This window comes from Arachis hypogaea, chromosome 19, assembly GCF_003086295.3.
Source record: "Arachis hypogaea cultivar Tifrunner chromosome 19, arahy.Tifrunner.gnm2.J5K5, whole genome shotgun sequence".
Taxonomy (NCBI): domain Eukaryota; kingdom Viridiplantae; phylum Streptophyta; class Magnoliopsida; order Fabales; family Fabaceae; genus Arachis; species Arachis hypogaea.
Genome location: NC_092054.1, coordinates 22,555,603 through 22,570,345, shown reverse-complemented (window position 1 = coordinate 22,570,345; position 14,743 = coordinate 22,555,603).

The window sequence follows — 14,743 nt, the reverse complement described above, 5'->3', positions numbered from 1 at the left end:
TCTTCTATGGAATTAGCTTTTACTTTAGTGATGGATTTGCAACTATCTATTCGGTAGCTAAAAAACTTTCCGATGAATTACAGATTGCTGTGTTTACCTCACTGATCTGCAAACTGTAATTAGCGAGGAAAGCATTAGTTGCTAGGCGGTAATTAATCTGTCACAAATTATATTTTGCGTCAGATTAGCGATGATTTTGCGACTCTTTTTGTGGTAGCTAATCGGCCATATTCTTATAGTCAAGTCCAACAAAACGAGCCTCACCCGTACGAGCGTGTAAACACATGTGCTACTCAATGGTTTCCATAGTGCGCTCACTCACGAAGTCACCATTATGAAAAACGCTTCTTCTTCTTTCTCGATCAAAACCACAACCGTCAAGATTCAAACCACATTCAAAAACTCTGAAGAAACTGTCAAAATCGTCGCCAACACTCGAGAAAATCAACAAGAAAATTTCAAAATCTTCATCAAAAAACACCGAAAGATTATTTAAGGTACTGTTTCACTAATCTTCGAGGTTTTTTACCTTTTTATATCTCATTTCGAACGCGAAACACTATATCGCCGTATTTCTGTTTATTAAGTAGATTCATCATGTGTTCTTGGTTGAAAATATATATTACTATTCTTGTCAAACTATTCTATAGGTGATAACTATTTTACGTTCTGTTTAATGTATATTTTAATGTATTTTTGTGCATGTTCGAATGTTTGAAACTGAGTTTGTATAAATAGAAACTTTCGCGGTATTTCAAGTAAATTCGACTATAACTGGTGCTGTTGTTCTTGAATTTGTACTTGTGGTTCTGGTGTAATTTTATACAGGTTTGGTTGACTTGAATATCATTTTGAACTCATATAATATCATGTAATCCAAAAAATAATAGAGGTGTATGTGATTGGTATCGAGTGTATATGGCTGGTATTTGGGTGCATGTGACTGGTATTTGGGTGTATATCAATCGAATCGGAGTGTAACTGGTGCTATTGTTCTATACCTAGTGTAACTAGAAACAGAGTATTGTCTTGTGCTTCTGGTGTCATTTTATGCAGGTTTAGTTGACTTGAATATAATTTTGAACTCATATAATGTCATGTAATCCAAAAAGAAATAAAGGTATATGTGATTGGTATTTCGATGTATGTGACTGGTATTTGGGTGTATATCAATCGAATTCGAGTGTAACTATTGATGCTTTTTATCTATTAACAATATTTTTTCCTTGCAGTAAAAATGGCAAGCAAGAATCCTGATGGAAAAAAATACAATGTAAGCACACATATATCATAGACCAACTCAATTTTTCTTTGTATAAATATAGCTTATTTAAATGATTTTTGTTTCATTTCTTTACAGTAAACCAAAGATTTGAGATGCTTAACAAGACTATTTAATGAAAAGTTCCAACACATGAGCGAAGAAAAGAAAGTTGTCATCCGGGAATTGGAATTTGATGGTTTGATGCACATCCCACCGATGAATCTATCACATAAACTCTTGAAGCAGTTGGCATATAGCTTCAATGTGGGAACAAACAAATTGGACACCCGGTACGATAAATTGACCATCAACCCTAAAAATAAAGGAGCTACAATTGGCTTGAATGCATATGGTAACTGATTGCACAAAACCTTTATACTTGCATTCTTTGTAATCTATTATTCTGAACTCATATTATCTCATGTAATTAAAAAATAAATTAAGGTGTATATGACTGGCATTTCGGTGTATTTTAAGTGAATTGGAGTATAATTGGTGATCTTGTTTTGCCGCTTCTGTAGGGGGTCCTGTTTCCAGAAAAAGTTAATTTTAAAGAGTTATCTGAGGAGGAAAAAGAAGTTTTTAGAAGGTTCCAGGGCAAAACATTCAAGAATCTGACAGATGAGATGATAGATCACTACAAGGGATACGGGACATTGCGGCGGTTTCTGGAGTGATTTGCGGCGGTTTTTAGCCGCCGCGTAACGTGATTCTAGCAGTTCCTTAAGCGTTGCCTATTAGGGGGTGGTTATATGATTTTGCGGCGGTTTTCAGAAACCGCTGGCACAACCGCCGCAAAACCCAGAAGTAGCGTCGAAATGTTTGGAGTCGGTTTTAAACCACCGCGATCTGTCCAACCGTGATCCACACGAGATAATCGGCGGTTTGAAACTGCAGCTGTTTAATGGCCATGGATTTGTCCACATGTAATGGCCGGCGGTTTGCAAAAGGCTGCTGTTTACTGGCCACCGTTTTTCCGAATGTAATTGGCGGCGGTTTTAAAATGTCGCTATCTCCTAACATGATTTTTCAAATTTCTAACGGCTATTTCGCAACCGCCGCTATTTTCTGGATAAATGGCTGCAAAAATACTGTATTGTACACTGGCAATCAATGCTCTTTTTTATTTTAATGTACAATTTATTTTTATTTTTATTTTTTTATTGAATCCTTCTTAATATTAGTAAGTTAAATTATTTTATATCCCGAAAAATAAATTGCAAGGTAAACGACAATAGCAAAACCATTAATTTAATATATATAATTATCCAAATATCAATAAAGTGTACTCCTTACTAAGAGTTGCATAATCAACACCAAAAAAGTGTATATCTGAAAGAAAAAAAAGGTTCCACAATCCTAAGATCTACTTTCTATTCTGTCCCTCCAACGCACTCATCCATGCGGCAACGTCTGATGGCAGCTTCCCACCTTGCCCTTGAAGTAGACATATCAAAGCACTCTCATTGCCTGCATCCTGACCTTTTCAGCTGCTACTTCATCCTCCACTGCCTGTCTTTTTGTCTTCTCGGCTGCTACTTCATCCTCCACTGCCTGTCTTTTGGTCTTCTCGGCTACTACTTCATCCGTCACTACCTTCCTTTTCAATTTCTCTGCTGCCAACTCTGCTTGTAGTTCAAGCAGCACCCTTTGGGTCTCCTCCCTTTCAAAATCATTGCTCGGATGATGGGAATTCATATTGAAGACTTGACTAGAAGTCGGCCCCAACCCCATGCCACGCACCCTACTCGGGTGCTCCTTTCCGATAGCTTGAGTAAGCGAATCATTCTGAGATAACAATATAGAGGATTCATCACGTTGCTCAAAGCCTCAATTCTTTCCTACACACATAGATAAGCAATTATAAGCATTTATTAGCTAGTCGCTAACCGCACAGACTTCCAATAAAATTTTAAAAACTAAAACATAGGAGAAACTACTTCCCGATTCTCAACACATTACTTACTCCAATAGCCCAAGCTGCATCATGGACATAGGAGCCATTAGCTCTTTTGTGCGTTAAGAGATACAACTCTCCTCTATTAACTCTCCTCCCTTGTCGTTCTGACTGTACCAATAATGATGATAAAGTGAATAAGTAGAGGAAGAGATAGTTCAAAAATATTCCCAAAATTAGATTACCTCTTCTTCTTCGAGCCTTGCCAAGCTTTTCGATCCGCCGGTGTGGGTGTAAAGCTACTTTGATCGATTCTCAGCATTTTTCTTACACTTCTCCTGTCATGCCATCAAATTAAGAGTTACTAGACACTAGTTCTGACTAACTCAATGTGACATAAATGGACTTTTTCTGTTATGAAACAAAACTATATTATCTATGTCTCTTCACTATTGCGATAATCGAGAAACCATCTCCAATGGTCCACAGTAATTCCATCTGGGCGGTTTTCAATATTTTCTTCAAGTGAAAGTTCTGGGTCATAGCAGTGATGGTATAATCTGTTCCTCGTTTCCTTCCAAGCCCTTCCTAGCATTTTGAATATTATACGCTTGATAATTCCTCTACTATCTTCTTCAAAATGGAACATTTCCTGCAACACTAAATTTAAGTTGTCAGTAGTGTTCAAATTATGAGTTTGGAATGGTACAAAAAAATAAAAATAACATTTTACCTTTACACATTCATTATAGACCTTGTCCCTGGTGCGAACCTTTCTCCAGTCCTTCTCGCAGATTGGGAATTTGGTGTAGTCAGATCCTAGCAGTCCCATAATGCCGCTCAGTAGACCTGCTTCATCCCCAACTGGTTGCAGTGCACTGTTAAACCCGAGTACGATCTTTTTTCCGTTAGGTGGCTTCATAGCTTCCTTCACACTCAGTTTGACCTGTTTGATTGTGCCATCAGATTCTGTAAAACATATTTATTCTTAGTTAGTTACCATTGGAGCCAAGCTACGATGACATCATAGGAAAATAGCTAAATGAAAAATAGAATTAAATAAATTCTCTTATACCAATTGTTTTAACATCCCAAAATTCTATGGTCTTGCATCCCTTGCGCTTCTGAGCATCCGATACAGCAAAAAGGTTATCAACATGTTGGTCAAAAGAATCTACCTCATCTGCCTCTGGGTCTAAGTCTTCGGCTTCCGGCTCCGAGTTTTGAACATCATTCGTGCAAGCCTGTGGAGCAGGTAGTGGTTCGCTGCGGGGCGGACGAAAGGGGCGTAAAGACGAGGATGCGAGGGCACCACTGCCACTGGGCGGCAAAATTGGGCAGTCTGCTCTCTGTGAAGTTGAGGCCGCATCAAATCCTACTTGAGGCTGCTGACATGCTGTGTCTACACGGGCTTTCTTCGTAAAACGACCTACCCTGGGCATCTTTTCTAACTGCATTCAGATCAAAACAAAGTGATAATAATTAATATATAGATAATAATATGTATTAACATGCAAAAATGATACTGGCATACCCCAGTTACTATTATTTGAACTCGGGTATTTATGACATATTGATACTAAATAATTTATAAAATGAGACCAAAGACCGCAGTTAAAGGTGATAATAGATAATTTAATCAGAATTATGAAATACACTAACAATTAAAGGTATTAATAAGTAATGATAGTTATGGTAAATCAATATCATGTGATACTAAGCTTACTTGGTATACAGGAATTATGCCCAAATTTGTGGTTTGGAATACACTACCAAGTCGTACCTATTGCAATTGTATATATCATCATATAGCTCATTATATTAATGGTGGACATAGCGTGTCATCACCAAACAAAACACATACATATAAACTATAATAAGAATAATATATAGCATGTGCAATTCACAATTCATAAATTCATTCCAAGCTCATATATAGATTAGGAGAGTACATGAGTACATGAGTTGAGAGACTCTATTAACAAAGAACTCAAAGTTGGGTCTAAAAAAGTTAACCATTAATGTATTCATAATTACTCTATAATGCCTCGAATCATGATAATATTCTGCACTATTAGAGGTTAATTTTGGGCTTGAGACTTAGCAGTAGCATGTTTATTAATTAGAAAATATCATGTTTAGTTATAATAATTAGGGTAATATTGGAGAGTTGAGACTTGACTACTAAATGCAAACTAAACGTACTGGAGAGGTCATTACTTATTTCTATGTTAACAACGTCACAAGTCATTGCAAAATTTGGACAATGAACATTGTTTGCAAGAAATTTCTATGTCCTGGGTAGCAACATCTTCCGTAGTTCACACTTTAAGTTGATTATTAATTTCTTCCTATCGCCTAAATAGTGTCACTGTTAACACTGCTCACTTATAGACCAGTCAATTCAAAGTTGAAACCTGAAATTTGAGTCAATAGAAGTATCTAGAAAAGTAAAAAACCCAAGGAGCACTACAGCCTTCACCATTAACGGACTCATGCTCCTCATCAACAAAAGCCACTCCCCATTAACAAATTAACTCAGTTAACCACATTAAGAGAAACTTGCATGTAAACTTTAAACTCATTATTAGCCTCTTTTTCAAACACTAAACAAGAAATTGAGCACAGGGTGTCTAGTGGTGCTTACCCGCAGGTGGATGACTGGATTGAGGGTGAGAGTGGAACCACCGAACTTCGGGTAGAGTGAGAAGGGGCTCCAGGACACTGGATCGCCACAGAGACAGGCGTGGAGGAGAAGAACCAGGACGAAGAAGGCTTCTTAGTGGTTCGACAATATTGAATGGTTTAGTATTAGGTGAATAATAAGGATTAGGGATGTGGCGGTGGCTTCTCTGGTTTGAAATTTAAGCATAAACAAAAATGTGGTTTGAAGTTTGAACTTTGAATCGGTTTAACAAAAACAAAAATAAAAAAAATGATCTCAATCACTATTCTAATTTCTTCGTCTTTTATTTTATTTTATTTTAATCTTGCCCGTATATTTTTAGTAAATTTTAATCTTTTAATTTATTGAAAGAGTAATTATGAAATTTTAAGAATTAGTTTAAAAATAATGAAAATAAATACAACGTTTAAAAAATAGGTGAATGGCAATATCAAAGAAACTTCTAAAAACTTAAGATATGGAAATATTCTGCATGAATTATCGATTAGTTGCAAGCACACAGAACTCAGAAAAATCACTTATAAATCAAGTATATATCCTTCAAAAATAGTGTAATAATATCTGCATCAAGATAAGTGAATTTATATCCTTTTACTAATTTTTTTAGTTTAATGAAATAAAACAAGATATAAAAATTCTACAGACATACGTTTCAAAAATTATTCTTCTAAGGCAGATTGACCTCTCTTGTTCTTTTAATTAATTTTATAATATATATATACATATTAGAAAAATAAATTTTTAATAAATTTTATTATAAGATAATGAGATCTTCAAAAAATATGTTTTAACATAAATTATTCTTCTTCAAATTATACAGAATTAACCTGTCATATAAAAATAATTCGCAAATAGTTTTATGCATTAAAAATTTATTAAGACAAAAATATTCCATCCAAATTTTTTTTGAATAAATTTTAGGTATTTATTCTATAAATAATTTCTCCTCTATAAAATATAAGGTACAAGTCTAAGAATGTCATTTTGCCAATATGATAGTCATGATTACAGAATGTAGTTCATTAAGTAGTTTCACCACCTAGGTTTATGCATTTATATTTGTATTACATTTAAAAACGTATATATATGACAAATCAGTAATATGAAAGTATTGAATTCGTACGAACCATTAATCCAACAACTCACAATATAAATTAATTCAAGAATTATATACTAAATTGAGATTAATCTCCTCCAAATTCATAGCTACTTCATCAAATTCAACATCCAAAGGAAAAAACACAAACAGTCACTTTGTTCAATTTAGTCCCAACATTTCATAAGATAAGTCAGACTAATAATAAAGCGTTGAGTCAACAGATATCATTCTCCTCTGGAGTTTTATTGAGGTCAAAGGTTATGATGGAAGGTTGGTGTCGTTTAGACACAACCTCATCAGAACTATCTAGCACAATGTCTTCTTCGAGCATTGAATGTTGAACTATCTCGCCTGTCTCTTCCGGAACTTCTTGAGTCTTTTCCGGAGCCAAATTTGACGGATACACCATAAGCAACCAAGTTAATAGAATTTGCAAATTTTACAAAAACCAAATCACAAAATAGCTCCATGTTATAAACTGCTAGTTTGGCTTACATTCCCAAAGTTTTGTAAGACCTCTTTCTGTAAGAGTGAATTCCTCCGGAGATGCAATTTCAAGTTCAACCTGCAGACTATTCTGATAGCGTGCCTGCACAAATTCAAAGAGGTTCCAGCTGAAAAGGTGCAGTAATTGGTAGCTAGAAGTCATCAACAACACTAACCAGAGGCACTTTCTAGATACTTCAGCAACATTTAATGCTTCACGTTTCAACTTAAGAACATGTCAAATGGACATCGTGGTATCTAAGTAACTAATAAAGTACCATTCAAAAACTCTCATTTTTAGAACCAGTTAGACCAAACAGAAATATAAATCAGGTATAGGTGTTCTATTCTACCTACACATGAACATGCTAAGGTCAACACCTAGAATCTGGAAGGGGAGTATAAGATAGAAGAAAAAAAAAGGAATACAAGATACAATAAGGAGGAATAATGTATGAAGCCATCCTGAATCAGATTGATAAAACAATCTTCAAAATAAATTCCAGGAAAGATATCAAAATCATTCAAGCACACAAAGTACTAAACAGAAGAAAGAGTACAGGGAGTATCTTAGAGACACCAGATCATTCAATAAAACAGTAAAAAAAAAAGAAAGAGCAAATTACCGTGTTTGCACCTCAATAATTATCTATGAAAGTAAATTTACCAATATAACTTCTACATCAGCAAGTAAATTATAAAATGAATTCTGTATCTTTTCTAAAGCTTGATGCCAAGTGCTAGGTCAGCTATTGTAAATATCTTATTCCTAGGTCAGCTACCTGGCTGCCAGCAACTACATACTGTCAACAAGAGCTAGAATCCAACCCATTTATAATATTCAATCACATTCATTGCACTAACAGGATACACTAACAATGTTCCAACTGAAACAAGAAAATATCACACTGATACAGTAATACTACAATTAATAATCTGGAAAATCCTTCATCATGCTTCAGTGTACAAATCATGCTTATTGCAAGATTCAATGAAGAAAATTAACTTACTAAATTACATCCACCTCCAGTTCTTGGTTTTCAACTCTCTTCTTCCAAACAATCTCCTTAGGAAGTAAAAAGAAAAAAAAATAGAACAAACTAAGAGGAAAAGGGAATGACTTGAGGTATGCTAACTTAAATTGCTATGATCCCGTTGGAGTAAATAACAATTTACTATAACATGCTATCATGCCTGCTCAGATTTGAGAGTCAATTATTCAACATTTAATCTATGAACATGCATATATTTATTTGCTTTCCCATTCAGTACCTCATTTCACAAAATAAAGGTCAGCAACCAGCCATATCACCATTGAATTAAACAATTGTACCCAACTAGATGGCTAAACAAATCACAAGAAATCCAAACTTTACCTGCACCTCCTCTAGTATTTGTTGCGAAAGAAACAGGTTCGTGCTAGTGACGAACCCGAAGCCGAATTTCTTGCAGTACTTTGTTACGAATTGAAGCAATCCTTGCAATGTGCAGGGTTTCAAATATGTTAGGCCCTTTGAAAGTGCCTTGTAATTTATGACAATAAAACATCTGGATTGACTATGGCAGGTTGAAATATAGCCAAACAGCCTTTTTACGAGCAGACATATGACAACGTACCATCCTAATATCCCCATGCGCAATAGTAATAGCATCACCTATGTGCCTGTGTGCTGAGAATGTATCCAGCCATGACTGAATTGGCAATGTGTTGAACCACAGGTCTCTTGCGAATGATGTTGCGTGCTCCAGCGAAGCGAACGGGGAGGCCTCAACCATCGCCTTATAAAACAAGATGCTAGAGGCACAAAGAAAGAGGTCCCTCTCTTCCAATTTCCCTGGCAACTCCGATCATGTCAGTCAATATATAATGTCAATTACAATCTACTAACATCTTGCTAACTTAAATAATTTGAGGACAGAATATGTTAATAAAATCACATTCTCCAGGTAAATTAAGTGTAAATAATGAGCAATATACATCAAGTATTTCCATGTTCTAAAAATCTATTATATGCTAGTTGCTAATTAATAATTATGCAAGTTTATAACCCTCAACAGTGCTATACACGGAAAAATACTGCACATGTCCTAAATTAGTATCAGAAGACATCTATATATAGGCAACCTCTTCGCAATTATCGATGACATCAGTGGTTGGTTCCTCTAAATCGTCGTCCCGTCTCAATGACAAACCTTCGACGTCAAACTCAGCCAACCCAGTCAAAATTGGTTGGGGAGAAAGTTTGAACTGACACTGTCCTATGTCTTCACCCATTTCAAACATGTCCCTTGGGTTCACATGGACTACCACGCTCCATTCTTTATCAGCATCATCCTCCACATAGTATACTAGGCGAGCCTCGGATGCAAGAATGTACGGTTCATCATCATCTCGATCACCGGTATGAATTGGATGGGAGAAGTTAACCACTGTGTGTCCCAAAGAGTCTTGTTGTATGCCTCTGTTAGAGGTGTTGTTTGCCCAGATACATCTAAACAAGACGACTGTGAATTGACCACTAGTTTTCCGTAATACGAGACGCTACCAATAGCAACATTACTGTCGCGTTTGCTTGCATAACTCCTAGTGTCAGAAGTGACATACACCCCACTATTTTGGGTTTTCAACCCTTCCTCTCTTGAGAGGGTTCTGAACTTAAATCCATTTACGTTGTAAGATGTATAGTGCCTAACTTGAACATTGGGCCCATATGCAAGCTACTGCAATTCGTTCGGGTGCATGCTACTTCCCAATGGAACCTAGCAGTGAACAAATTAGATGTTCATTATCTTGGGTTACAAACAATATGACACCATTTGAATATGTAAATGGATTAATGATACCATGATTCACCTAACGCTTGAACCAATCGGGAAATTCTCTGTGCACAACACTGTCTATGTGAGGTTGGGACCTTGTCCTACTTCGTAACTTTCTCTTTGTGATCACCCTAAACTCACTGAAAACATCACAACAATTTCATGTCAGGTTCTCCAACTATAGTTGATCATACGAAGTCAATACTTTCAAATGCACTTACTCTATAAATTTTTCCACGGCCAGGCAATTGACCAATACGTGACGATGAGCTTGGAATTTTTCAGTTGGTGTGAGGGTGTAAAAAGAAGCAGCCCTGACAGCCTTTCCAACCTCGGAGAACATGGTTGCACTCTCATCAGGCATAAGTTCACGCGGTCGATCGTCAACACGCATTGGCCGATTAATCCTACTCTCAACATTATCTAGGTACCTTGAACAGAATACGAAAATCTCCTCAGATAAGTATCCCTCTGCAATTGAGCCCTCTTGTTGTGATCTGTTACGCACGTACTGCTTGAGACGGCATAGGTACCTTTGGGAATATAACACGTGTCATAAGCACTGATTAAAAGCAAAATAAAAATTTTGTTTGATAATTACCGTTCGATTGGGTACATCCACCGATAATGCACTGGGCCACCGATAATCGCCTTATGTTTAAGAGGTTTTTCATCCTCTATATTAAAATGGCATTCTTATTGCAGACAATGATAAACAGTTTTTTCGGTCCACATGCCTCCAAGGGAGTGGAACTAGGGTGGCCATACCCTTGAATTCATCATCAAGGGCATAAGCTAGCACCACTTGATAAAGAAAAAATCGATTGATGGCTGCCTCTATGCCTTGATGATTGTATACTTTCATGAAATAAAACACAAAAACAAGAATACAGATGCAATCCCTAGGATGTCCTGGGCTAATAGACTGTTGAAAATAATTAAATGTCTATTTGTTTTACAATGTGCTTTTTTTGTGTCCAATGTGCCTAGGTTCATACTCACAGTTACAATTTGCTTTTTTCTATAAACATATATATAAAATTTAGACATGCTTCGATTTATTTTCTCTATTTGATTTGTTCTGTTTTGATCTCTTTTATCTTTTCCACTTTTATCGCAATTCGAATGCTTATATAGTGAGAATATGTTCTTATTTAACTCATAAGTATTGTATGCTACCTCAATTTATTAACTCATGCTTTTTTTATTCTCATTATCATTTTTTGCCAAGATTTCATTTTCAAATAACGTAACACATGGAACAATGTCACCTAACTATGCACACCAGTAAAATTTACTCACGAGTTTAGTATCACTTTATACCACTCCATATGTCAAAGATATACCTTATTTGGTTTATAGAAATGGTTGCATTCATTTACTAGTTATTATTTTAGTTTTCAAACAAGTACACCAAGTCTAGCCGTCAATGCTATTTTGTGTTTTTTGTGCTTTTGCACGCGAAGAGTTCGATATATGAATTTTTGTGTTTGTATTATTATAATTTATTGTTCATTTGTTGTTATGAATTTCTGTTAATTGGTATGCTATTTGCAGACATGACGACCGTTAGAGGTATTTCAGATCAGGCTGCTGTTGTGGTCGTAGCCATGGTCGGCGTAGAGGAAGGGTTTCTTCCGGTACCCCCTGGACTTCTGGATCCCCTCTCTCTACTCCGACAACCCCGGTGATATCACAGATTGTGGGTTTAGCAGACCAGCCGTTCATCATGGTCTCTAACCCCAACTACGTGCCTTCGTCTACTGCAACGATGCCGCCTCCTACCATTTAGCAACTCGCTACCATGGGGATGCCGTCTCTAGCGACGAAAGCCGCGGCCCCAAAGTCCTCTCATAGAAGTGAGGCAGCTGATGCCCCTCCACCACCTTCCATCATATGGTTGACCATTTGGCCTAATGGCGGCATGGGGTAAGTATCACTTTAAGTCTTATATATTTCCTAATTATTGTTATTGCTGAAAGTGCCTGAAAATTGATTCTAGTTTAGTGGATTTAGGTTTATTTGGTTGCCTAGTTCGTATTTCCTATTTATTGGTTATGGTTATTGCTAAATGTTCCTGAAAATTAATTTCTGTTTAGTGGATTTAGATTTATTTGGTTGCTTGGTTAGTGTTTCCTGTTTACTGATTATGGTTATTACTGAAAGTTCCTAAAAATTTATTCTTGTTTAGTGGATTTAGATTTATTTGATTGCTTGGTTATTGTTTCCTGTTTATTGATTATGGTTATTACTGAAAGTTCTTGAAAATTGATTCCTATTTAGTGGATTTAGGTTCATTTGGGAACCTAGTTATTGTCTCCTATTTACTGATTATGGTTATTGATGAAAGTTCTTGAAAATTGATTCTTGTTTAGTGAATTTAGGTTTATTTGGTTCCCTGATTATGGAATTGTCATAATGTTTTGTTTGTGGTTGTTGCTAGGTTTCTGTTGAACAACAATGCGTGTACTTAAGAGATGACCAATGTCATCAAGCTGATGTGCGACCATCCCTGTTCCAGTTACAAGAAGATCCCTGCTGAGACCAGGGAGCGATGGTTTCAGAAATGGACGGTAATTACTTTTTTTTAGTTTCAAACCTTTTTAGCTAGTTTATATCTTCTATCTTGCTTAACTAATTTTAAAGTTTCTTTGTTACATCTAAACTTTATATAGGACGTTGAGCACGATCTAACCACCAGGAAGATATTCGACCATAAAATGGGTTGGTGGCTCCAGCAGATGCTGGATGATGTTCGTCAGGGGCGGGAGCACCTAATGACCTGGCTTTGACTGGATGTAAAGAAAGCTCTGTTAGTTCATTGGGAGACCGATGAGAGGTTCAGGCATCGGTGTCTCACCAACAGAGCTAAAAGGTCATCGGCTAGGTCGTCCAAGTATACCGGCGGCTCAGCGACCTTCATGAAGGCTAAGGTCAGGCTGGTATGTAGTGACTTTAATTTTGTTAATAACTTAGATATATTCTTTTGCAAATCATTATTAGGCATCCTAATCATATTATTTTAATGCAACATGTGTAGTCGAAGTCATTGGATCACGATGTGACATTGACGAAGACGTTCAAGTACACCCACATGCTGAAAGAGAACAAAGAGAGATTTGCTTATTAGCGGTCACAGGACCATTAGGTGAGTAAACATACATCTGATTATTTTCTGCTATAAAATTATTAGAGATTAAATATATATCTGTCGTACTAATCACAATAACTTGTGTTAATTACACAGGATTTCTACACACAGACACTAGAGGCTGCGACTCAGCACTCTGACAATCTCAGCAAAGTGGGAAAGACGCCGCTGATGGCTCTGCAGCTTCAGTCGTCGATCTTGATGTGCGAGACCACCTCAGTATCGTATAAGAACCGCGTATACGGGATGGGGTCGTTCTTCGCCAGCTACATCTGCACCTCCACATTGAGGCCGTCATCAGGTTCTGCCACTACTCAAGCCGTCGAGCCCGAGGAAGGCGTGGATTTGAGACTGCATGTGTAGGAGCTCCAACGCAGCCTTGACCAACAAGCGCAAGAGCTGAATGATTATCGGCAGAGGTATTAGGAGATCCTTACCCGCGTGACGTTTACGGATGAGCTTAGGCTGGAGTGGAGGGAGTTGCTGGAGCGACTTCAGCGTATAGAGGCTTAGATGGAGGTGTATCAGGCCCAGATGCACGCTGTTGGCATCGACCCTACTGGTGGCAGCACCAGTCCTACTGGTGGTAGCGGTCCTGTGGGTGGCACACGGACATCACCGCCTTCTGCGCCGTTAACTCAGGGCCACAGGACCGACAACAATGATGATGACAAGGACTACCTGGATCTGTAGGTATTTCTGTTTTGTTTTATTGTTTTATTGTATTTATTTGATGTACTTGACTTTTAATTTATTTGAACATTGTATTATTTATTTTAAAGAATAAATTTTCATTATTTATGAATTGAACATTAATTGTATGAAAAGTAAATTTCAATTTAAAATTAAAATTGACCATTTATTTCAAATTTTGTTAAAAAAATTGATATTACCATTGGATTTATCGTAGGAATAATCCGAAGGTAATAGTGCACAAAACAACATTTTTTGACACCAACAATAGCATCGAAAAAATCCACCAGTAACCAATTGGTTTTCGGAGTTGGTAATCCGTTGTAGAATCCGACGGTAATTACCATCGGACAAAAAGTTTCGACAATAACTATTTACCGACGAGGTTTATATGGTCTGCTTATTTCCAATAGTAAATCCAACGGTAATTAACTTATCGTCAGATTATTTTCATTTTTTCAATGATACTCAGCATTTTTCTTGTAGTGGGTAATGATGTCAGTGCCCCACCAGAAGCGCCACCGCACCACCGCTGGTACTAGCAATGCCGCTGCCTCCAGCACGCATTTGGTTGTTGTACACCGCCATCTGGTATCACAAACGCTCTAGTAGCTCTAGCTTCTCTGTCATCTTCGATCTAATGGCAT